The sequence below is a fragment of the Camelus bactrianus genome, chromosome 17, assembly GCF_048773025.1.
Source record: "Camelus bactrianus isolate YW-2024 breed Bactrian camel chromosome 17, ASM4877302v1, whole genome shotgun sequence".
In the NCBI taxonomy this organism is placed as follows: Eukaryota; Metazoa; Chordata; class Mammalia; order Artiodactyla; family Camelidae; genus Camelus; species Camelus bactrianus.
The window spans coordinates 30,430,515-30,457,401 of NC_133555.1; the positions used below are offsets into that span (position 1 = coordinate 30,430,515).

Below are 26,887 nucleotides of genomic sequence, written 5' to 3' on the forward strand. Positions count from 1 at the left end.
AATAAAGATCTCCATTTCAGCTGGTCTCCAAAATGAAAGGGAGTGAGTTACAACCCTCCAAAGAGCATTTAAATCACTTCTTCATCAACTTCCCACAACAGCAGGAAAGTGCACTGGTGAACAGTGGGAGCTTTGGAGTTGGACAGATGAGAATTTAATCCGATCTCTGCAATTTTCAGGCTCAGCTACTGGCCTCCCTGCCTCTTCTTCCTTGTGCATAAGGGGTGGGGGGAGGGTAAGGGTAATAACAACATCTTTGTGTTGTGCTGGCAAAAGGGGTCAAAGTGACCCTGCACAGAAAATGTGCAGCATGGCTCTCCACGTGTGGTCAAGGCTCTACCAACATTCCACATAAGACAATAAGGCACAGGACTTCAGAAGCACAAAATCAAGTAGATTTAACCACAGTTCAAAAAAATTATAGGAAAAGGAAAAAAAATAGAGTAAAAAGATTGCTGATTGCCAGGAGCACAGCAGATTTTTAGGGCAGTGAAACTGTTCTGTATGATACTGAAATTGTAGTTACATGATACTACACATTTGTTAAAACCCATAGAACTGTATGTTGTGAACTGAATGTTTATATCTCTGCAAAATGTATATGTTGAAATCTAATCCCCAATGTGATGGTGCTTGAAGATGGGGCTCTGGGGAGTGATTAGGTCATGAGAGTGGAGCCTCATGAGTGGGATCAGTGCCCTCGTAAGAAGAGGACTGAGGGCTAGCTTTCTCTCTTTCCACCTTGTGAGGATGCAATAAGACATCAGCCATCTGCAACCCAGAAGAGTGCTCTCACCAGAACCTGACCATGCTGACACCCTGATCTTGAATAACTAGCCTCCAGAACTGTGAGAAATAAACTTCCATTGTTTACATGCCTACTAGTCTATGGTACCTTATTATAGCAGCCCAAACTTACTAAGACCCTATACAACACAGAGTGCACTCCAATGTAAACTATGGACTTTAGTTGACAATAACAATATCAATATTCATTCACTGATTTTAAAAAATGTACCACACTAATGCAAGATGTTAATTAAAGGAGAAACTGGATGGGAACGTGGAGCAAAGAAACATACGAGAATACTCTGTATTTTCTGCTCAGTTGTTGTAAAAATGTAAAACTGCACTAAAAAATAAAATTTCTTAATTTAAAGATGCATGAGAAGAATAACACATAACAATTATGTGATGGCAAACCAATTCACAGAGATCCCAAGTACAATTAACATCTAAATATTATGAACAGGAAACAAAACTATGGCAAGGGCCTTTTGGTATTCTAAAGAGGATAAATCTATTCATTATGCTCCTTGATACAGGCCATTCTGACAGCCTCAAAGGATCTCTTCAGACTGTTGTCCTCCCTGGTTTTATGCTGGACCAGACGCTGGATGAGACGTGTGGTACCCATTACTCAGGAGGAGCCCTCTGTGTACTGTCATCTCTCCCCACTGCCACGTGTTTTATCATCATCTCAAGAAGTGACACTTACAAATGGATCACTATAAATCGGGCCTAAACTAACAATACCCTAACTTCGAGGCAGGGTCATCAAACCTCTGGAGCCAGGATATGGCTTACCCCTTCTCTAGGATGGAAACATTTATTTTAACCCTTCTTAGCCCCAGCAAGGGTCTAAGGCAGGAGGTGCGCTCAACCCACATATACAGGGCAGTGTCCTATGAAGCTTGGCATGGGAGGCAGAGGTCACGATACAAGTGGGATCTTTCCAGCTCCCTATATTTATTTAAACTGAAAACAGCTATAAGAGACACCTGGTTTCCTGGGAAGCTATGATTCAAACACTAAAAATGTAAAAATGCACACATACAAAAAGAGTCAACATGAGAGACCCAGTAACTAATCATGTTCTATCTAAGGCAGGAAAGGCCTAGAATCCTCCAGGGTCAGAGGCAGAGGCCAGTGGGGATGGTGTAAGGTCTCAGGTACTGTGGGAAGTGACAATAATATGTAGTAACTAGATACCATTTTACGTAACAACGAACCTCAGAGAAAGAAAAGTATTTCTTTTCCTGCTCTCCTTCTAGCCTAGCGATTGAGACAAGGAGAAGAAAAGTATCAGACCAGCATTCTGGGCCTCTTAACGCCTTTCCAAACTGGACTCATCTCCTGTCTCCCCACGGGTCACTGGCTCCAAGCCCTGCAGGCCATGGCAGTGAGCTAGAACTGAGCAAGGCTGTTCTGGGTTCAGTCTACTGCCTCCTGTGTCTTCTTTTATGGCCAGCTGGTTTTCCTTCAATGCTAACTATTTAAAGGCTGCTTTTAAAATAAATTTAACAAAATAAATGTAAAGAAAAACATCCTTTTAAACACCCCTATAAATACTACTCCAGATTAGGCAAAAATTATGAAGGCAAAACAGAAATTGTTGGAGTTTGGGTCACTCCAAATCCCTTATTTCAGGGCAGGAGAAACTTGAGACTCCCCCAGAGGAGGAGCAATTTATATAAAGGTCACAGCAGAGCTGGAACCCAGACCAGGTCCTGTGAGTCTGCCTCCAACGAAAGAGACATTCCCTAAGGAACAGAAACCTTCTGATCAGATGGCATATTAGGCTGAAAAGAACTGTATAGGGAAAAATAACTTATTGCCAAAACACAATTTGCTCTTGTTTATGGCTTCCAGCATGCCAAAGAAAATGACAGAAAGCAATGGATGGAATCCTTCCCTCCTTTCCTCTCTCCCTCCCTCATTCAGTCACCAAATATTTGGGGACCTAGACACTGTGCTGGGGACTAAGACATAAAGCTGAATAAGGATACACTAGCTCTGCCTTGGATGAACTCAATCTAATCAGAGGTCCAGCTACCAGGTAATGAAGCACTCCCTGCTGTAACCACGGGGAGGTGGGCTCCTGGAAACAGAGGGGTGAGAGAGAGAGAGGCAACACAAGCATAACTCAGCAGAGTGTCTTAGTAATAATGTTTATTATTCTCTAATTATAAGTGAAGTATAATACTCCACTACCACTTCCTCTAATTATCTGTGACACGGTATGCCTTGCCTATTTCAGCAAGATAAATCCCAAAAACCTCCTTTAAATTAACTGTCTGAATTTTTTTAAAATGCATAGTCTTATCAGCAAAACACCATATACATGCAAATAGGTATATTTATATACAAATTACATAAATATCCACTATTGTGTAACTATCTTGATGTATTATTGTCCTACTATGCATATTATAAAACATACACAAAAATAGATACTTTAAAAAATACATTCTAATATTTTCTTCCTGCATGGAAGAGGTGCATGTTATATACCCTCCTTTAGAAATTACTGCTCTGGCTCAAGGCTTCTCCAAATGAGAGTCCATAACCTTTCTGGCTGGAATCTCTTTGGCAGGTGAGGGTAAGGAGGGGAGTTGGGGATGGTTTTAAAACTCCAGCTCCCTAGTCTGTCTCAAAGCTGACTGAATTAATCCTCCAAAAAGGGCCTATGAATCGGCATTTAACAAGAGTCTCAGGTGAGCCTTAAATTCACTCAGGGCCTAGAAGCACTTCTCTGGATTAGATACATTTTCCCAAGGGGAAAAAACAGTTTAAGAATTTCCTTAATGCAATAAATCTGTTTCAAATGCTCACTATCCAAGAATGTTCACTCCAAACAGCAAGGACAGTAAATTGTTTTTTTTGTGTGCCAGTGTCTGTCCACACACAGCTACACAGAGAAGATCCCACTTTCCTCTGGGTCCCGTGGCTTCCTGCTCAAAGCCCCAGACAACTAGAGAGCCCAGGCCTGGTGGCTCCCCTTCGAGGCAGCTCCCCCCGCAACCCCAGATTAGGCTTTGGAGACACCTTTCCACACTTGCTGGTAGCCAGTTACCCACCTTGTCGACCTCAAACCAGTCCTGGTCAGCCACCTTAAGACACTCCCTTCACTGATTTCAGTTTTATCTCTTGGGTCCCAGGAGGTCCCATCATTTGTTGAATGCTGTTCTTCTTAATGATCTGTCATCTAACCTACTGGTTTGGAGGGAACACAAGGCTTCAAGCTTTGAAGCATCAGTTTCACACAGGAAGATGCCCTGCTCCTAGGCCCCTGATCACACTTTCTCCCCTCTCATGCACCTGCCTTTTCCACCTCTTCTCAGAGCCCTCTCCTGGCAGAGACCAGCATCAACCACCATCTCCTGTACATTTCAACAGAATTGTATGTCTCTATTACAATACTCAGTCCCATTACTTCTTAGGACAGCTTTGTGCATAGATTTCTATCATTAACTCAAAACTGTAAGCTTCTCAGATCCTGAAACTGCCTTACCCATCTTTAGATTCCTCTAACGCCTCTCATTTACACATAAGCATGGTTCAGTGGATGGTTCATTGTGCAGTGGATAAGCTGCCTATGACACTCTGTTACAAACATTCTATTATATGTTTAGGTGACATAGTAACAATGTATGACAACTATATTATTTTTGCACATTAGTAAAATGATTATTACGTAGATACACACAGGCCCAAGTTCAAGCTCTTCTACTTGCCAGCAGTGTGATCTTTGCAAAGTCACTTAAAAGCTCTGTGAGGCAGTTTTCTCATCTAAAAAATGGAGAAATAATACTACATCCTTAATACTGTTGTGAGATTAAACAAATTTATAAATATACTACAGTTAGAACCATGCCTGGGTATGGTAAAGATTCAATAATTGTTATTTATCATTCTATTAACTTGACACTTATCAACTATTACCATTGACTCAGGCCCTATGCTATATAGTTGGACTATAAAAAAAAAAAAACAGAAACAAAATAAAACAAAACAAAAAAAGATCTCACCGTAGCTTGAAAGACAGAGGAAGTACAGGAAATTCTATAAACTATACAAGTGCCATTTCAAGAACTAAACAATGTAAAGATTTGCATGTACCATAAGAATCAGCAGATGGATGAATGGAGAAAGTTCTCAGTACCTAGTGCCTATTAATTGCTGGAGAAGCTCCTAACACTTCCAGCCTCTCAGAGCTTTGACCTTCTGGAGAAGGGGATGCAAGTGGTAACAGCACCAAGATCCCTTTCTCAGATTATATCCATGCTACTTCATCCCATGTGTGTGTACCAGATGACAGGGTGAACCAACCTTCCTAGTTCCTTCAGATTAGAAGGAAGGTTGGGTGCCCCCACTCCAAATTTGTCTCTGCATTACACCTCCAGGTCCCAACATCTCTCTGCACAGCTTCCCATAAATCTCCGTCGAGTTACATGGCTGTGAGAAGACAGGCACTAGAGTTCTGACACAGGCACCAGTTCAAGGATCTACCCCAGGGCTCTACTGTGGGGATGCTGGGCCAGCCACCAGGGGAGTTGGAGTGCTAGGACCTTGGAGTAGAGCAAAAACAAACATTGAAGGAGCTTGAACAAAAGCAGTATCTCCACCTATACTTCTATACCAGTGAGGAATGGAAACCTAACTCACAGGTGCTTACAGAAGGTAGGGAATGTATTAGCTCATATGACTAAAAGGGCCAGGGATACTATCTTAGTGAGGGTGACCAGGGAATGTCTCTTTGAGAAAGGACGTTGAACAGATACCAAAAAGAAGTGCAGGGTAAGCCACATGGCTGGCTGGCTGGGGAATGAGCAAACCAGATAAAGGGGACAACAGATACAAAGGCTCAGGAGAGAAGTGGAGTACAGTGAGTGAAGGATAAAATGGCAAGAAATGAGGTCAGGGGGGTGACAAGGCCAGAGCAGCTCAGGCTTCGTCCCCCAAGGTAAGGACTGTGCCACCTACTGAATAGACAAACCATGGCCTCATACTCACACCTGGGACCCGCTCCATCCAAATCTTGTAGACCGGGTGTTAGAAAGAGGTAGATTCCCATGGAAAATCAAGAAGCAGAGTACCAGGAAATAGAATAATGCATATTGTATAGAAAAGAAGAGGAGAAAAGCACAGCATCTATTAACAGAACACTCACAGAAATCCAAAAGCCAACTTCAGTTGGAACACACTCCACTTCCGCAGTCACATAACATTTTACAATTGCACAGCCTGGTGATGATGTGAGGGTTTTGGAATCATAACACTAACATAGATCTCTCTCTATATAATGCAGATCTTTTTGTTTGCCTCTAAGGGGAGAGCGTGAATGCAGTCCCCTACTACCATAAATTATGCAATCAAGTTTCCCACATTTGGGGAAATCACAGGGGTCTGCACATCTGGAGTCCAATGGATAAGCCTCACTCTGGGAAAACCACCTTCGTGATCATGATATGTCCCCTGCCAGGTAAGTATTATGTAATGCAAATCTGAATGAACCAACTCCAATGCCCAAAACGGAAAACGCGCACACACGCACACATGTACGCACAGTCTGACAAAAATGACTTGATGAAACAGACATTAATAAGACCACACAGTGAGTCTTTCATGGCTTTGTTCTTGCATGCTTGTAATTACTTTACAACCCCCTTATAAAGGACTGGAAGCAACACAAATTTATTATGTCTGTTTCAATTTGAGCACCGTTATTACATGATCTGATCATGGTCTGATCATGGCCAGGCTTCACATTAGAGATTGGAAATTAAAAAGTGTGATTTTGTTTGTGTGTGTGATTTGAGCCAAAAGCATCAAACAAGAGAAGGCTCATCAACAGACACATTAGATTGGTGTTCAAAATGTAGCCAGGAGGTACAGGAACCTTAAGCAAGTTCATAGGCCAAGGTGGCCCATGCCGAGGACCCTCATGCAGATGAAGGTCAGGGGACTCCTAAATTTTACAGAGCTTCAGTCAGTCACAGTCCAAAAGTAATTACAGAAAGCAGAGGGAGGAGCTATTTATTCATTCAAAGTTAGCTCAGTTCTTGCTATGGAGAGTTTACAGTTCTGTAAAGTATTGAAGAAAAGGGTGCCAAACCTGATTTCAGGGGGTTCCAGCGCAGGTGGACACCAAAAAAGGGAGATGGCAGTATCTTAACACAGAAACATCTACCTAAGTCCAGAAGAGGTGCCCCATGGTAAAATTATAGAATGTCTCAGGTTTGGTTTTTTTTAATGAATGGTGCATTGGACACATTTAGTTGCAAGTGACAGATATGGCAAACTGACTCAATTTTTTTTTTAAGTGTGAGAGGGGAAATTAATTTTACTTATAAAGGTAAAATGCCCAGCTTAATGCCAACTGTAGCCAGAGCTGTATTCAGAGTGTCAACTGTGTTACCATATACCTCCATGTTTGCATGTGTGAGCCTGCATACACAGCCTGTATCACTGGTGACTTTTGTTCTCAGCAAGCACCAAGTGCTCCCCTTGTGAGGCTAAGGGACAACAGCTGTGGCACCTCCACATTATACCCTGGCAGCTCAGCCATGCTGGTGAAAAAAGAGTGCCTTCGCCCTCATCTTTCCAAAACAAGTCCCTAATGGGGTATCTTTGGGCTGACCCAAGTCAGGTACCCATCCAAAGATAAATGACTGTCAGAGAAAGAAATACACAGACTGTCCAGGCCTGGGCCATGTGTTATACATCACCCCACCCCCACCATGGCCTACAATGAGGAAAGAAAGTCAGGGTGCAGCTTCCAGAGCCAGGGAGATGGATACTTGGAAGGCAGAACACAGCAGACATTCATGCCAGAAAAGTCAGGCATGACCTTTAAGCTCAAATGTATCCAAAACATGCATTAACCTGATTATGCAGCTCTAACATGGAAAACTGGGGATCCCTGGCAAGGGCAGGAGTAGGACCATAAATGAGTCTACAGGGCTCCAGGCCAGACAATCCTTCCCAGTAAACACAACCCCATGTTGTGTCAGCCCATCATTTCCACTTCACTCCTTTGCACTTTGGAAGGATCCCTGTTCCTGGTCCCATAAGAGACCATTTGAAAACACATATACTTTGGTGATGCATCATTATATAAGCTCTTTCTTTACCGGTCATTCGTCCAACCACCCAAACACATTTGTTTTGGTCACTGTGAATTTATTGAAGTTCAACATGAAAGGATACAAGTCAAGGATTTTAATTCTGAACATTTGCAAAAGCAAAATACTATCATTTATACCACCAAATGACACTAGAATACTGTACCTATTCCATGAAAAACTACTGAAGTGGCCAACAACTTTTCTTAACATGCTAAGTATAGAATTATATGTATAAAATTTCCTACTGGTTTCTGATATAAGATTTGGCCAATATGCTATGCCAATTGTTGGTAACGTGCTTGCTCCTGTATGGCAGAGGCTTATAGCCCAGGAATTACATTTCCCAGAATCCTCCAGTCAGGGTCTAGATTAGATTCAGCCAGTAAGAGGCCCTGCTCAGAGACATGCAAGAGCAGGAGAAGCAGAGCATAGGTTCTGACCCTAAAGCAATGAGTAACAGGTATTTGAGATTCAGCTGAGGGCAGCAGGAGGCTATGCCAGCAGCTTCCAGCATGCTCCAGCAAATCACCCACCTCGGTATTGCTGAAATCATGGGTGGCATATCCCCTGAGATCCCTACACTTCCTGGTTACCTAAAAATTAGAGTTGGCTTTCTCTGATGTTTGTTTCCTCAACCATTCCAATTATTTTGTAAACATTGAATTCTGTGTTAAAGCTCTTTGTGTTTGAAATACCTGGAGGGATTTCTGTGTCTTTCCTCACACTTTCAAAAGTCTAAAATTCATCAACAGTGTATCTGCCTAACGTAGCGCACATGCTAATAATAGATCATTTCAAACCTAAGGAGAAAGCCCAGGAAGACTTTGGGTCCTATTTTATGAGGCTGAGAATTTCACTAATTCCACTTCAAACTTTTGCATGAAATATGTTAGACTTAAGTATCAACCCAGTGTCCACAAAACATGTTGCTTTTCCAATGACAAATGGACTGTTAAAAATACCAAGACAGGAAAGGATGGGGACGGATAGATTAGGAACTTGGGATGAATAGATACGCATTACTATATATAAAACAGATAAACACCAAGGACTTACTGTATAGCACAGGGAACTATATTCAATTTCTTGTAATGAGCTGTAAGGGAAAAGAATTTGAAAAAATACATATATATGTATATGTATAACTCAATCCCTTTGCTATACACATGAAACTAACATTCTTCAATAAAAAATAAGAATAAAAAATACTATCAAGGAGTCTGCAAATAAAGCAATACGGTGCTTTTTGCACTAAAAATTTGGCACTAAAAATAAGATGTATTACTAGACAGTCAGAGGCATGGGTAGATGGACAGATACTGGTGATGGATATATGAATGTTCATGGTAAAATTGCTTCAACTTTGCTGTACATTTGAACTTTTTCATAATAAAATGTTGGCGGTCAGGAGGGAAACATTATCAGCTCAAATCTAAAGAGTAACATTGGTGGAAGTAATATTTCTAAGTGCTTTTTAAAACTCAGTAGGATTTTATTTGCCTATAATCTAACTTTTCTAACATTATTTCTCTTTCAATATTGGCTTTTCTTTGTCCTTAGTCACACTTAAAAGCAAGTTAAGCACTGTGACTCATCACCCTTAGGGAAATCTTTCCTCCCAAAAAACAACCCTACAGTATCACTAAATACACGCATGTAAAATTCATAATTAATTATTCAATAAATATTTACAGGTCATCACAAATTATACTCTTTAAAGTCCTGAGAAAATTAGAGCTTGATGATTAAATCACATATTACTTTCCACCCTGTAATTACCATAAGCCAGTGGTGTCATTAGTAGTTTATAAATTCTACACACTAGAGTGCATCTTACAACTCACTCACAGAAAACAGCATTATTCCTACTGTTTTAAAAGGCTATTAATAAGGATTTATTTAAATTACATTTCCAATATTTTCATAAGTAAAATATTCTGATCTCCCGCACATTAGCAAAACATCTGTTCCTTATTTAACAAATACTTTTTGGATATCTCTGCTACAGAAGGCACTGTCCCAGGAGAATAGGTTACTCACAGTCCTTCTATTGGGGCTTACATTCTAGTAGGGAAGGAAATAAAAGCCAGATAGATACATTAAAAGGTAATTTTAGATACCTATGAGCTCCTTAAGAAAATGCGTAAGTAAGGCAGTGAGATGAAAATGACAGGGCAATGGGTAGTGGAAATGGGGAGTGAGGGTGGTGTTTTGGGTAGGGTAGGAGGGGGTTCTATCTTGGACAAGTTGGCCAAGGAAAGCTGCCTGAAGTAAGAGAATCTGAGCTAAACCCTGAATAATAAGGAGAAACCAGATTCTGGCAAGGAAGATTCCACTAACAGAGAACCCCACATGCAAGGGCACTGCAGAGAGAACCGACTTGGCAAATTCAAGGAATAAGCAGGAAAGGGGCTGGGAGAGGAGGACAGGGCCAGGATCTTGCAATAGCCTTGCCAATGAATGGGTTTTGATTTAATTGTAAATGAAATGAGAAATAATGGAGGGCAATAAGCTCTCTACAATAACAAAATGAACTTCCAGAGTAAACACAGTTGCTTCTATGTATAAATTATAAAGACTGCAACATAATGCCAAGGTTAGTGAAAATAACACAGCCACTACAGGGATGCCCAAAGATCTGTGGTGATGCTGCTAACTGCTGCTGCTGCTAGACAATAATAATGAGAAGAAACAATTACTAGGCACTTCCTGTGTGTCCAGAACTGGGACACATATTTTACAAGCCCCTGTGAGTGAGGTAAGTCTCTGCATTCATTTTGCAGCTGACCATCCTGAGGCTCAGAGAAAGAAATGACCTTCCCTAGGTCACACAGCTGTCATAAGGCAGTCTGGGTTTGAACCTGGATTCTGGGAACTCCAAAGCCCATCTTCTTCACCATGGAATCAAAAAACCCATCATATGCAAGCCCATTCAATGGCATGCTGGGGAATTTGGCAGCATCTATAAACTGGTCATCACTGAGACAGGTACTGCTCTCCAGTTCGTTTTATCCTAGCACATCCTAACCTGAGTAGATATAAACATACGCGCACACACACACACACACACACACACACACACGGGTGGTGGGGGGAAAGGAGATGGAGAAAAGATACAGAAAGAAGAAAAACCTAGCTGCAAGTTGTCTTCCAGTCAAAGTTTATCATCTTTTCCTGTGGCAACAGCAACACACTCACAATCTGCTTGGTTCATAAAAGTAAAAGGCAGTGCTACCTCGCAGTGGGCTATAGTTCATATTTTCCTTTTTGGCCCATGGTAAACAAGTTACGGTGTTTTATTCCTGCGCACCCATCACTCAAGCCTTAGAAGAAAAACATTGTTCCCAAATGTTTTTTTACTGCAGTGTCTTTGTGCACTGGTGATTGCTGTAATTTAACCTCCATAATAAAACAGAATCATCACTGGATGACAATTTATAGCACAGTTTCAGAACTGTTTACTTCTTCCCTCTTGCTCCATTGTGATTACGATTTACTGGTGGTGTCTGCCCTTGGGGTGCACTCCTAGAGCCCTGCCAACAGCCAACAGGTCAGACAAGGCTCTCACTTAAGGCACCGAAATACTTTGGATGCAAGAGTCAGGCTACATCTTAATGACCAGGAAGGGCTCCGTGGCTTGATCTACTCGTGTACACGGTGAAATAAACTAAAGCATTCCAGGTAATTCAGCTGTCCACCATAGAATTATGCACCTTCCTGGTAAATCACTTAGACAACACACACACAGAAGCCCAATGTTATATAATTATTTGCCTGGCTGGATGACGGGCAGAGGAAGGGGGTGGTCGTACAGGGAACAACACTGGGGCAATATTGGGAATGACAGACAAAAAACAGAAAAGATAAGACAATAAGACTTGGACTCTAGAGGCACGAAATCAAGTATCAGGAGTAGCAAAAGGGCTACAGCAACAAATCTTCCTACAAAAGATCCAACCTAGTAGTCCCTACAGGGCCTTCAACTACTGTGGGACGACTCTGGTTTCAGCTAATGTAGAGACAGCAAAAGCTGAGCAATTGCCAGCATCAGCCAGGCTATTAAAGGTGCACCCATTTTAAAGGAATCCTTAAGCTAAAAAGGGTTATGCAGCTACAGAAATGGCAGACAGGGCCATCAGAGTCAGATGGACTAGATCTGCCATACTTTCCCTCTATGACCCTGGACCTGCCTCAGTTTACTCATCTGTGAAAAGGGTGAAAATACCACCTACTTCACAAAGTTGCTGAGAAAATGGAATGCAATAATTTGTAAAGCACAAGGTGGGGACCGGATACAAAGAAAGTAATCGAAGAATCGTTCACTATACAGGTTATCATTCTACCTTTGCTCTGTTGCTTGAACTTCATATGTTTGTCAGTATAGCAGCATTAGTATTCACCTTCTCAGTCTGCCATCCTGTGGATGGATGTGTATCTATCAATGGCTCACTTTGTGTGTGTGTGTGTGTGTGTGTGTGTGTGTGTGTGTGTGTGTGTGTGTGTGTGTGTGTGTACACCTACAACTCATACCAAAGGATGAGTTATTCACACTTTCAGCATATTATCATCATGCAAGGCCTCCTCTTGATTATACTTTCCCCTTCAGCCCTGACCCTCACAGATACCCATTTTAATGAATATGATAGATAACCTTAACTGTGCATGTGTTTATAACAGATGCATGTTGTTTTACATGTTTTTAATTTATATAGATACTATTATGCTGTAAGTCTTATTCTCTTTCTTATGCATTGTTTCACTCAAGATCAATGTGGGTTGCTTTGTTACATCCAGTACATTTGACCTGTCCCTTTCCCTAATGAGGAGGTCCTAGGGACTCTACAACAACCCCCAAAATAAGGCTGCAACCAGCCTCCTCATCTCATCTTTCCTGACTACATTTCTTTAAATCAAGTCACATAGCTTAGATAAATTTATTTTAAAGGGTAGTTAGGGGAGGGTATAGCTCAAGCAGTAGAGCGCATGAATATCATGCATGAGGCCCTGTGTTCAATCCCCAGTACCTCCTCCAAAAATAAACAAATGTAATTACCTCTCCCTCAAAAAATTAAATTAAAAAAAGAACAGTACATATATGTAAATTAAAAAAATGTGCAGTCTATTGTGTATATGTATTTACATGCAATATATTGTATATGTGTAGTCAAATTGTAACAATCCTACCTAATAAAACTGAAAAATGAAAAAAAAAAGCAAAACAAAAAAAAAGGGCAGTTACATCTGTTCTATGAAGGATTAAAACACACATATAACTATTAAAATTGTGAGGCAGCTATGTCTCTGTGACGCCTGGGCTCCTCACCTGCGTCACTTTATTAGACACTGGCCTAAGTCTGCCCACACTGGACACCAGCCTACGGTCCGCTGAAAGTCTGGGGCTGATGAACTCAGGGTTTTCTTCCCTGAATGTTCTGTTTAATCTGCATCTTTGCCTTCCCTCAAACAATAAAGGGCTGTGAAAGGACCAAGCAAAAGCCTCAGAGATTTGCCCGCAACCCCCGGGAAAACACTGCAGTGCCAAGCCCATTCCACATCTCCTTTCTCTGGCAATAAGAAGCCAAAGGGGCAGGTCAGATTCCCCAAAGTTGGACAATCTGGAACTGATCCATCTGCTAATTGTAGCTGAAAATAAAGCAGGGTTCTTGGCTTCCACTGAGAACAGGCCTCTTACGGTATCTCCCAGCACAAAAGAGACCACAGGACCATGCAGCCCCTCCTTCTGAGTGTGCCCTGGGGTTTATATGTCTGGGACTGCACAAAGGCTCCATTTTCTCCAGTCACCAAAGCACACTCAGTGGAGCAGAGGGACAGAGGACAAAGGGGCCGAGCCTTCCACTGAGACTGGGAGGAGCCTTCTCATGGCGCAGCTTCCAATTACTGAGAGGGCAGAATACTTTTTCAAGGGGAAGGGTGGGTGAACATAAATCAAAAATAGAGAGAAAAGTAGGGAAGATGGCAGCCTTGCCTTCCCCACAAAGGGAAAGAGAGACAGCCAATGAGTGATGCAGACACAGAAGCAGAGACAGAAGTGTAAACCCTCCTGCAGCTTCTGGCATCCTCAGCACAACACCCTACTTTTAAGTGAACACCTACTGCTCCCCCAAGCCAAGTGGTGAGGTGTTGGGGTGACACAGGGAGCAAGACAGACACAGCCACTGCCCTGGTGGCTGTGAAGAGAAGCATTCAAATTACCACACAAACAGCATTTATCCCACTTCCACAGGCTCTGTGTGGCCTATTAACAGGCCAGTTCATCTCTAAAACTAGACTCAAGTGGCTACCCCTGGGGCTCACTGCAGGATGAGATGGCATTGCTCATACTTGGTTGCACATTAGAACCTCCTGGGGAGGTTTTGAAAATTCCCCCTGCCAAGGCTGCACTCCGGATTAAGTCAATTAGAATCTCTGATGGAGGGGTTGGCATGAGTATTTTTTTAAGCCTCCAAGTGATTCCAATCTGCAGCCAATTTTGAGAACCAAGAGGTGAATCTCTTTCTGCCTGGAATATGGTCCCTTGACCAGCAGCATCGCATCACCGAGGAGCTCATAGGAATTGCAAACTCTTGGACTACTGAAATGGCCTCTTCATTATAACAAAATTCCTGGGCTATTCTGATGAACTTTATGTTCTGGAAAGTGCTGAGATCATTCACCTTAAGTGCTTAGCGTGGTCCCTGGCCCCTGGCAGCCACTATTTATGAGATCTTATTAAAAACCTAAGGACAGACAGCACAGCACAGGGGTTGAAGGAAGCCTGCCTGGGTTGAAATCTCAGCTACCCTTGACATTTGGTGTAATAAGTTTCTTATAATAATAAGAAACTGGGCCTCAACTGCTTTACCTGACACATGGGTTAATAACTGGTAATAACTCTACCCAACTCAGAGGGGTTTGTGAGTATTAAATCAGATAATATATGGAGAGTGCTTAATACATGCTTGTCAGAGTCAGCACAACAGTGCTGTTGTGATTACAGCTCTAGGGATCCAGCTCTTCAGAGGATAGCACTGGATTGATTAAATGTCAGAGCTGAAAGGAATTCACCTTAAACTATAAAGGCACTTTTCAACCAATGATGCTGGGACAACAGATATCCACAAGCAAAAAAATGAAGTTGGACACCTACCTCACAACAAATAAAAAAACTAACTCAAATCAGATCAAAGACCTAAATGTAAGAGCTGAAATTATAAAACTCTTAGAAAAGAACATAGGCACAAATCTCCGTGACCCCAGATTAGGCAAAGGTTTCTTAGATCCGACACCAAAAGTACAAGTAACAAAATAGGAAAAATAGATGAATTAGACTTTGTCAAAACTAAAAATTTTTGTGCTACAAAGGACCATCATCATGAAGGTGAAAAGATAACCCGCAGAATGGGAGAAAAAATGTGCAAATCATGTATCTTATAAGGGACTACTATCTAGAATATATAAATAACGTTTATAACTTAATAATAAAAAGACAACACAATTTTTAAATGGGCAAAGGATTTGAATAAAAATTTCTTTGAAGAAGATGCACAAAGAGATATACAATAAGCACATAAAAAGATGCTCAACAGTATTAGTCATTAGGGAACTGCAAGTCAAAAACACAATGAGATACCACCTCACACTTACTACGATGACTATAATCAAAATGACAAATAACAAATGTTGACAAGCACATGGGGAAGTCAGAACTCTCAGACACTGCTGGTAGGAATGTAAATTTACATGACCACTTTAGAAAATATTTCAGTTCCTCAAAAGGTTAAACACAGAGTGACCACACAACCCAGCAATCCCGTTGCTATATATACCCAAAACAAATGAAAATGTATGTTCATGCAAAAATGTGCACACAAATGTTGACAGCAGTATTAGTTATTATAGCCAAAAAGTGGAAAGAACCCAAGTGACTATCAACTGATGAATGGATAAACTATAAATGGGTGTGGTACATCCATACAGAGGAATAATATTTGACCACAACAAAGAATGAAGTGTTGATATTTGTTACAATATGGATAAACCTTTAAAACATTATATTCAGTGAAAGAAACCAGTCACAAAACCACCCACTGTATGATTCCATTTATACGAAATGTCCAGAATAGGTAAATTTATAGAAACAGAAAGGAAATTAATGTTTGTAGGGAACAGAGAGGACTGCTAATGGGTACAGGCTTTTCTCTTTGGGTTGAAGGAAATCTTGGGGTGATGGGTATAAAATTCTGTGGATATATTAAAAAAAATGTTGAACTGTACACTTTAAATGAGTGAACTGTATCATATGTGAATTGTATCTCTGTAAAACTGTTAAAAAATTGCGAAGATAACTGGGTGCTGTGTTCTCGGGATTGGGCCAATGATTAGATGACTGTTTTTTTAAATGCTAACAACTCAGTTATTAAGACAAGTTGTACACATGACAAACATCAGAGAGGAAATTTGAGAATCTAATTAAAATCATTGATTATGCAAATGTGAAATTTCAAAAGTATGCAAATGCACCACACCATGATAAAAAGGAAGGATACATGGGGCTAATTTCTTCCTGTTAATTCTGCTAAAATAACTCCTTTACTGTCCTGTTCCTGCCATGGTGAGCCCCTGATGTTGTTGCTGATGAAGGCTTAGTGCTCTTTTTTCTTGAATAAAGTTTGATGAATTATTTTTTCTATAAGGTGCCTGCACAGAGAGATAAATGCCACATATTCAAATGTAACCACTTTGAACATTTTTCTTCTCCTTCTTCACGTGAGATATTGTCGCAGTCATCATTCTAGTAAGAAAGTATGTGCTGGAGGGAGGAGGGTAGAGGGAGAGAGGGTATCACTCTGGTTTCTCTTTCCTGATTCTGTGAATGAGACCAGATCATGAATTATTTATATGGATCAGGTTTTCTTTGAGATGGGAGAAAAGGCACAACAAAACAAAGAGGACTTCTTATGGGTAAGAGCCCAAAACAAGGGCTAAAATCCTAAAATATTAAAGGTGAAGAAAATCTCAGAAACAGCCCCGTCCAGTGGGTTACAAACTTGAAGAAGAAAAAAAAAAAGAAAGAAATTCCGTATCTCCTTACAATGCTTTCTTACCTTGTGTCCTGAACAATCTTTCTCTTGCCTCCAGCCAAGAATTTTTTAATGCAGCTTCACAGAATTGTAACATTTAAATGAGATAACTCAATAAAAAAAAATAAATGAGATAATAGATGTAGAGCATAGCATAGCATCTTAGCAAATGAGAAGTGCTTCATCCTGTGAAGATGACAATGGTGATAATGATGATGATAACAATGACAGTGACTCCTGCTTACTCTCTATAGAGTAAATTTTAGATGCTGCTAATATCCTACCTATGAGATTTCAGACCTCATACAGTCAAACACTCTGTTATGTTCCCTAAGAGAGGTTTTGACCCTAATCTGTCTAATCTAGGGGTTGCAAAGTCTATGCTTTGGGGGACCAGAGTGGCAACATGAATGACCAGGGAACAGCATGGAAATTAACCAATTGGGTAGTGCACACAGATTGTGGCTATGTGGGAATGGAGGCCTGGGATAGCTACAACTCTTAATTTTTCAAGCTTTAAATCTGGATATTTTTATATCATTTCATATTTTTATATGTGATTTTATTTTTTTCTCAAAGCCCACATGGATCAAGTAAAACCTGTCTATGATTTTCTCCATCTCCACTGAAGCAATTCCTATGTGAATGGTCACTGACTCCACTCTATGCTCATTTTTCCAAGAGAAGACTAAACACATTTCCCTAGAGTCAATTCATTTCCACCATGTCTGACCTCAGAGGCTACCTGATTTCCCCATGTGGACCACACATCATTGCCACCAAGACTGCAGTGACAGACTCCCAGCACAGCAAGGGAAGGGGTTCGCTGAGCCCTTTGGGGAAAGTTCTCAAGGAGAGAGGCTGCCTAGCTCCAAAAGCCCCCTAACAGAGGCCACCTTGTAGTCAGCCACACAGCTGCCGGCAGGCCTAGCCCCTGCAAGTCTGGCTGTGCTCCTGCCTGGGGCTGCTTCTAACACCTCCCTGCAGCTGGCACCTGTCTGCTCACCTTTTGGTAAAAGCACCGAGAACCAGTACCTTTACCCAGCCCAGAGACACCTGCATGGGGGGAGGATACAGCTCCCCACTGGCCGGTGTTAGGATGTTTATAAGCAACTCCTTACCATGACCTAGATGATGGTCTCCTTGCTGATGCCACCACAGGCTCCTAGGGCCCCGGAGAAAGTCCCTCTCTACAAACCTATCAAACACTCTGATGAGATGCTCAGGAATCTCTGGGTGCACAGTGTGGGGAGCCTTCTAAGGATATTCCCAAGGATATGCTGTTCCTCCCCAGCTGACACAAAAACATCAATTAAAAAGCACAAACACACACACACACACACATATTTGCCTGGGATTGTACAAAGCATTATGTGTTGTCTGTTCAAGCAGCCAGTGCAGCTTGGGATGGGCAATCAAGGATATCCCAGCTGATTTTTAACAAAGACTCTGATGATTCAAAAGGGCTGTCATCCCTCTCCTGGAAGCAGTGTAAGTGAAATGCCATTGAATCCCTAACTACCTTTTCATTTTCCCCTCATAACCTAATTTAGAAAATGTAAATAATATCCCTGTGTTTGTGGGACCAGCTGCTTCTTACCTCCATATGGGAAACTGAGCAAAGACCAAAAAAAGGCAACAGATGCCACCAACACGTCCCTGGTTAAACATCCTAAATACACATTCAAAATATTTCTGAAAATCTTTCATTTGCTGCCAGTAATTTATACAATTATAACAAGTTGGTCTTTTATTATTGTTATGATTATTATTATTGCTTTATTCTGTCATCTGGATATATTGATGGTGACACTTCGGTGATTCACCATAATTTCCTCCCAACCATGAACCTTTTAAGGTTTCTTTCACCTCACCTGGATATAAATTAAATGGCATTATTTTCTACCTGTCTGATTTGTTGGAACAACCATGTAATACTCTGGAAAATCAGAAGACTTGCGATGTGATATTGCTGTGTTCAGCTACCCCCAACTACGACCCATTTGCTTTGCTTCAAAGTGTCCTGACTGTCATCCACCAGCAGACAACACCTTATTCTAGTCAAAGGGAGTAAGGCAGTCAGAATACCACAGGGCAAGCCCAGCATCTCCACATGGGCTCCCTGATGAGGTGTAATTGCTACTTGGCTAACAGAAGGGGCCAGCACTGTAATTTCACATGGGTCTCTGTGGCCACTAGCCCCTCTTCTCCAGGCTGCTTGGTCTACTCCTTCTTGACCAAAGTGACAGGGAATCTTTCAAAACTGGGTTTTGTAAATGGAGAATAAAAATAGGCAATGAAAATGGGAAGTATGATTTTAAATAACATTTCACTTTGGATGCAAAAGGAATTCTTTTCTTTGTCATAAAGAAACATAATATAAACCACACACACATAAACTAAATCCAAACTTCACTTGTGAGTCAGAGGAGAAGTGGATCATTTGGTGGGAGAAGGGAGCAGGGAGCAGGGCAGGCACAAACACACAGGAAATGCTTGAGACTTTAACTCACCCCGTGTCCTGGTGACCACTCATCCCAAGCACGGAGCATTGACCCCAGTGATAGCATCATTACTAGCGTGGCCAGTTCTTTCATGAACACCTACCAAATGCCCTGCCTGGGTCCTGAAGATGTAAGAAGAAGCATGACCAACATGGTCCCTGCCCTCATAACACTGAGATTGTAGGGTGGAGAATGACAAGATGCAAGACAAAACTGAGATAAACAAAGTACAACTTTCAAAACACTGTATAAAGGAAATAAGCAGGATGCTGTGACAGGTAATGCTGGCAGGATTGGGGCAGAGCTTGAGATGGGTGCCCTGACCCAGACAAACTACAGCTGAAAACACCAAGCCCAGATGGTGAAAAGAGTTTGGCAACTGCTCTCAGCATTGCTCCAAATTCTCCTTCATGACATCATTCTCTGATCTACGAAAAGCCTCTTGAACTTGCTCATAACATCAGTTCCATTTCTTAAGGGTAGAGAGCTGCCCATGTTTACCATCTGCCACATGAAGAGAAACATGTGCCAGGCCTGGAGGCATACATCCTAGTTCTAGCATCGAGCCTGTGCTTTACAACCAAAAGCTCCTTCAGCCAGGCCCAGAGAACACCAGGGGAACTCATGGTTTTTCTGCTAAGTCATGGCCTTACAACACTCATTTCCTCCTCCTTCCTCTGTCCAGAAATCAAGTATTCCTTCATCAGATCCAACCAAATGAAGGAAGGAAGGAAGGAAGGAAGGAAGGAAGGAAGGAAGGAAGGAAGGAAGGGCAAACAGGTCACAAGATACAGTAGCACAAAAAATAAGTCTTTTCCTTCTCCAATTGTGGCTCAAAACATTTTTTTCGGAAGCAAATTTACTCCTTTTTCAAGGAACAAGCTTTGAAATTTTGAGATGAGATCGGAAATGAAGATAAGACAGAAAAATCTTTTAGATAAGTACAGCTACCTCCATTGGTTGATAACTAAAGTCCATCCTAGCTATGTTTAGTATATTCAACTCCTAAGACCGCTATAGCTCATTTTGGACTTAATGTCTAAAGAATCCTTATGACCTAAGAGCCATTTTATGTGGGGAGAATTCTGTCCTTAATTTAGACATTTGTAAGCAAATGGTTGATTTCATTTCCAACTTAATGGGTATCCTTTTGAAAGCACTCTTCACGAACAATTTTCACAAGGCCTACAGCTATAGATGAGTTTTTATACCATAAGTGTTTACACAGTCTCTGTAGATATGAAATCCTTCTGTAGTATATTTTTTTGGTAGAAAACATGCCTTCCTTTGGTGCATCCTGCTTTTCATGCCTCAGTGTATATATTTACATAAAAACATAGATGTGTTTTGTAGTCATATATATGTAGACACGTACCAGTCAAAAAAACAGCTAGAGAAAGTCACTTTAATAGTGCCCTCTGGCTTTTTGGAAGACTAGTGTAAATCTCTTCTGCAGGGGAAAAAAAATCCATTTTTCTGAGAAGGTAAATGTTTATTAAATGCAAATACTGATATTCGTTACCTAGAAAAATGTCTTGCTGCATGTGAAATTTCTCCATAAAAAGCTTTCAAGTCCCAGGTTTCTCCAGATAAGGCCCTATCGGTGAACTGATGCGTGAATGCACTGAAATTGAATTACTGTACAACAGCAATTACTTTCCACAGTACAGCTATAATGGGAATCAGTTCCGCAATGAACAGCAGGTAGCTATAGAAAGAGGGAAAACCTTAATATATAATCTAGTCTTTTTTAGCTTTTCCCAAGAGGCAGAGATGCTTATTTTTAAGCAAAACACTCTTTTTCAACAGCCAAATTTATCATTTTATCAATGTAAATCAAAAAATAAGTGAAACAGGATTAATTTTATTTGCAGGTATGAGCTTCAAAGTGCTTTCAAAATTTATGAAATATCTCATCCAAAGTTTGGAAACTCAGTGAGTTCAGCTGCAACTTGCCTGTCTTTCACAGTGCCTGATGAAGTTTCTTTGTTTAGATACTCCTAATCATTTGCGGGAGAAAATAGATCAAATAGTTACTGTTTTGCCTAATACGATACCAGAATAGATACCATCCTATAATTCTCTCTGTCTCTGTAAAAAATGTTTAAGTTTGTGGAGGTCTGAACTTGTACAGCCTGACAGAGAAAGCCACACAGATCTGTGCCTGGCCTGAATCCAAGAACACCTGGGGAGATGGACAGAGGTTACAATTCTGGTGCAAATCAGTGTGATAACCCCAAAGTTGCTCCACAATATCAAAGGCAAAACACCACGCTGGAGAATTCACCCTTAGAAAACCATTCTGGAGAACACTAGTATAAATTAATAAGTTCTCCAAGAAGTCATTCTTTCTGTAATTTCCTCGGTTTATCTACTCTTTTCAAGGTATGCTGCTCATCTGGGTTATATGGACCATATGGAAATCTGAGGATCATTATTTCTTCCTGGTTGTGTTAGAATCTGTTCTAAAAGTCTACCTCTATGATCAGAGTTACTTCCTACAGATTCTCCTCCAAATGCACATTTAGCTGTGCTTGTTTGGAATTCCCTGGTGCCTCATGACCCTTCCAGCTGTGTGATAGTTTATGCTACTTCTAGTGGAGGCTTGGATATTAAATACAAAGGAAAGGCTGAGACAGCCTGTCTGTATCACCAACGCCATGGAATGCACATCCTTTGCCTTCTCCCTTTCCTCAATCAGGGAAAAGAGTGTGACTATCAGAAGCTCAGGGGAAAGGAGAGCTGTGTCAATTCTGCCTCCCATGGACATTTCAGATGAGCTCTGACTTGTAACACAGCCAAGACTTTCCAGGTGTCACTTAGGAATGGCCCAATGAGAATGCACAGCCGGTAAAGGATGTATCACTTCCTGCAGGTTCAGCATATGAAATATCTCCCTTGAAATGTTAATGAACTAAAAACACATTGATTCCATTTCCTGTTCATTCACAGGGCTTAAAACTTGATAAATTGCTTGGCAACATTAATTGAGGGCTTGGTAACATGTAAATGTTTGAACAAAGAAGTTGAGAGATAATACTTGAAGCTCAATCCTTATATACAAGAGCAAAGACCAGCACTGCTGCATCAAACCCAATGTGGCTTTATGTTAAAACAACCTACATCAAGCCTCCAAGTGGAACTGAAAAAATTATTTAAACCACAAGTGGCATTAAAAACTGTTAGAAAATATTAGTTAAGAAATGCTACCATAATGACAGCACCATTATGTTAATGGCAATTATTGAAGCTAAGGTTATTTGTCATTTGTCAGCCTGAAAAAAAAAAAGTTACATGTAGTCCATTACCCACCAGATGACAGAGGTTATGTAATGGGCAGGCCACTCTGGGTTTCACATTTACTTCAGACATCTGACAGGGAGAAAATAGGATTTTCTGTGATAGGATAATTGCATAGTGGAGAGTAATTCAAAAAGGGGACGAGTATGATAAAATCACTCTGATTCAACTAATCACTGGGAAAAGTGATGGGAGAAATGATGAAATCAAACCAGAAGAGACAGAGAAAAAGACCAACACTGTTTTACAGCCAAGAGATGTTAGAGGACTGGGTTACTCTTGTATTCTTTTTTTTTTTCCCTCAGCACTAACTGGACCTCCCTCCACAGACTAAGGGTGTTAGTGCAGTTTTCTAAATTGTTGTTGTCAGTCTTATAAATATTTTATATACATAAATGGAAATTTAAATTATCAGCATTGTTTGTGAGCTAGCTTTTTCCTCTGTGTTCTTGAGTGCTCCCAGCCTTCCACCACTGATGAGCACTTGGTGCTAAGTCACTTATTGGCAGGAAGGCACTAGAGGAGGCACTAGGGCCTCTGACCTGACTCGGATGGCTGGGATGGGGGTGAGGGCTCAGAAAGGGGAGGTTGCTACACATAGTGCATCACAGGGATGGAGTAAATTCTAAGATAAGGTGTTTTCCTGGGCCATTTGTGAAGGGGATCACTGCTCTGCGGGTAGCAATGGACTGGAAAGTCAGGGCCCTGGTGCACAGTGGTGCATTCTAATGCAAGGCAGCAAACCACGACTCCACCGCAAATCCACCAGCAAACGGAATTTGAGGTCTTTGCACTTCAAATTATCACAAGTGCCATGGGCAATAGCAATCTTTCCTATTCGAGAAGCAAGGTGTCATTGTAGTATGAAAAATAGTTATACTCACTGCTCCCCTGGCCTCAACATAAACCAATATCCAGGAGGCCTGACAGTGGCCACCCTATCTCTTTCCAAATGCCACATGATTCCTGACTGTTGCCAACAGAGCCACACAGTTCACAACAGGGACCAGGCTGATCTCAATGAAGAAACTGTCTCCAGACCAAACCCCAACTTGACAAGCCCTCTTTCCTGTTTAAAAATTGGGAGCAGGGGAGAACCACATATTACTGGACCAGTTACCCTAGATTTTGTGGCACCAAGTGTGCTTACAAAAGGCCTAATACTCTATTTAAAAATACATAAAATACACAGCTCAGAGAATCCTGGATGCCTTTATTTACTCTGGGAACATTTCAATTCAAATAGAGCAAAAAGAACTTTTTCCTTCTCCAAGGAACCATATCAACCATATCAGTCTCTCTCTCTCCCTCTTTTTCTTAACCTCACTAAATTAAAGTAAAAAAATTTCAGAATTAGTTTTCCTCTTGTCATCATCCAGGGGCTTCCTGAAGCTTCAGGACTCTCTCACTATTAAATGTTCACAAACTTGGAGGTCCTGTAGCCAGCAGTAACAGCACATTCACTGAACTTGACTTTTGCCAGGCCTGTGCTAAAAACACTTGACACAGATACACACAGAGGAACTGCAGTCCTACTGCCTGGGTGCCAGCGGAACTCCACTGAGCCTGCCCAAGTGACCCAGGCCAAGCCTGTTTGCTCATCTCTAAACCAATGATAGTAAAGTGTCTCATTCCCAGGGTTGATACAAGAATGAAATGAGATGTCACATGCAAAGTGCTTAGCACAGGGCCTGGTGCATAGTGAACTCAATAAACATAAGCAGGGATTAGTAAGTCACTGACTCCTAAGATCTCCAGGGAGGTAAGTGAGGAAGAGGTCCACCAGGTTTACTCAGTTTTTCTCACAGGCTTCCCACCTTGGGGCAGAATTGAAATTTGGAGCAGTTCTCTCTACTCCAGAGTTCTTGTCTCACCTGCCATGTGGGTCCCTGCCCCTGAGCAACCACATCCAGGTTCTAGTGTCGGCTGGGCCTCTGTATCATGAGAGCATAATGCACAGCCTCCCAACCCCGACCGCCCCAAGTTCCAGACACCGAGCCTTCCATGTCTGTCAATTGCAAAAACAGAACCTAAGGATATTTATGTTCCTTTCTACTCTGAAATTGTGTGATTCACAAAGAAACCCAATTTGGGACAATAACAGCATTTCCCTTCCTCTCAAATTAATGATGTTGTTACCAATATTTAAAACAAAATAAAACATTTTTATTCATTTTTCAAGGATTCAGGAAAATGTGCATTTGAATACTACTCCTGCTGAAGGAACTGTAGATTGGCATGACCTCATCAAGTCAGAAATATACTCCTATGTATAAAGAGATTTAAAGATTGGTTCAGAGCCTCGGAACTGTCTCTGTGTTTGGGAATACACCTTACAGAAATCATCATACACTGCAGGATGCTGACGGCATGAAAGTCATGAAGGAAGTGGACTCTGGAGTCCTTGTATCTGGGGCCCATCCCCCACTCCCCATGTGACCTCAGGGAAGTGACTTAACTTCTGCCTCTCAGTCTCCTCTTTTGTAAAATGAGGGTAATAATAGTAACTTTGTTGACAGGGTCATTATCAGAATAACTAAGTATGTGTAAAATAGAGGAGCACCCAACATGCAGTGGGTACTGAGTCAGCTAATCAATTGTTAACACACAAGAAGATTCACTGCAGCATTATTTATATCAAAGCTTACAAACAACTTAAATATCCAGACATAGATTTACAGTAAAACCAGTTATGACACATACACATACCCATAGACTGAAATGTTATGTAGCCATTTAAGAAAATCACAAAACAACACAGTGACACAAAAAAATTCTACAATGGGCTTAAAAAAAAAAAAAAGCTAGATACAAAAGCAAACAGGCAATACAATTGCCAATTTGAAAAAAAAACATAAGTACATGCACAGAAATGCAAAGAAAAAAGACTAGAAGAAAAAAAAAAAAAACAATAAAAGAAGCCTTGATTTCCTGCTGGGTGGTGGGTCTTTTATGTGATTTTTTTTCTCTCATATTTTTCAATCTATCCTAAAATTTCCAACAAAGGGATGTTCATTTTACAGAAAGAAAACAGTAATTGTGGTGAAGTTTGGTTTTTTCTTTTTTTAATCTCATGGTTTTGACTGTTAGATTCAAATGGCCACCATGCTGCCATGTCTCTGAAGAATACCATTTGCTTTAAGGTAGTGACATAAAGACACACTGGAGGTCACCATCCAGTTCCCAGGGTTGGCTGTCCATGCAATATTTCTGTGGCAAGTAAAAGTATTTTTTGGTTCTAAAGCACTTCAGAGTTTCCTCCAAGAAGTCTCATCTTATTTAAATTAATAATCTCAGTAGCCACAGAAGCTACCATTCACTGAGCACTGTCCATGCGCCAGGTTGTGTGCTAAATGTCTAAGAACCATTAACTGTTTGACCTTCACATTTCCTGTCTGAGTTTTTCCCATTTTACAGATGAAGAAATTGAGGCTCATGAAGGCTATTTTACAGAATGTTGAAGCTTAGTAAGTGACAAAGGCAGACCCTCACCTAAGTCAAGCTCTTGCTTTTACCTAAACTACCATCCCTCCTTCCCTAAATCAAAATACTACAAAAAAGTTTTAGAAACAAGAAAATGTGCAGGATTATCAGGTCTAAAGCAGAAATAGCTTGTCAAATTTTGGTTCAGCCAATTAAGGATGAGGAATCTAAAGCAGGAAATGAACTTTTACAACAAGTGATTCTGGAGATAATAAAACTGAAAAGTAAGTAAACTATACTTCAGAAAGAGCCCTTCAGACTGCAATTCTTTCCCATAATCCTGTTCCAATATGGCATTAACATAGAATTTTGCAACATTCACATGTCCCAAATCAAGAATGTTAGATGCTTTGTTTTGTTGATAACAAGGAATAAAGTTGGAAGCCATCTTGGAAATCCAAAATGATACACATGTGCACTGCAGTTCCTTCCATTCTTCCTGCTAATATAAAGTTTCAGGGAGCTCTTGCCAGTTGAGACAAACATTATAATTACAGTAATATTCCAACAGAGTAAAAAGAACTTCCAGCTTCATCTAGACTCATTTACTCCATGGAGAGTTTCAATTCCTTATTTTGGCAAGCATTGCTTAAAGTTTTTTTTACAGTTG

The 26,887-nt window shown here is 40.9% G+C and overlaps 1 protein-coding gene and 1 non-coding gene across 2 annotated transcripts in view; both read right to left on the reverse strand.

Annotated features, from left to right (window-relative positions):
- The window catches only part of CACNA2D3 (calcium voltage-gated channel auxiliary subunit alpha2delta 3), a 776,451-nt gene that overhangs the window by 591,728 nt on the left and 157,836 nt on the right, over window positions 1-26,887 (reverse strand). The gene's annotated exons all lie outside the window — the stretch shown is intronic.
- Window positions 6,110-6,273, reverse strand: LOC123612282 (U1 spliceosomal RNA). Its single transcript, XR_006719507.1, has one exon. It is a non-coding gene; the product is annotated as a U1 spliceosomal RNA (small nuclear RNA).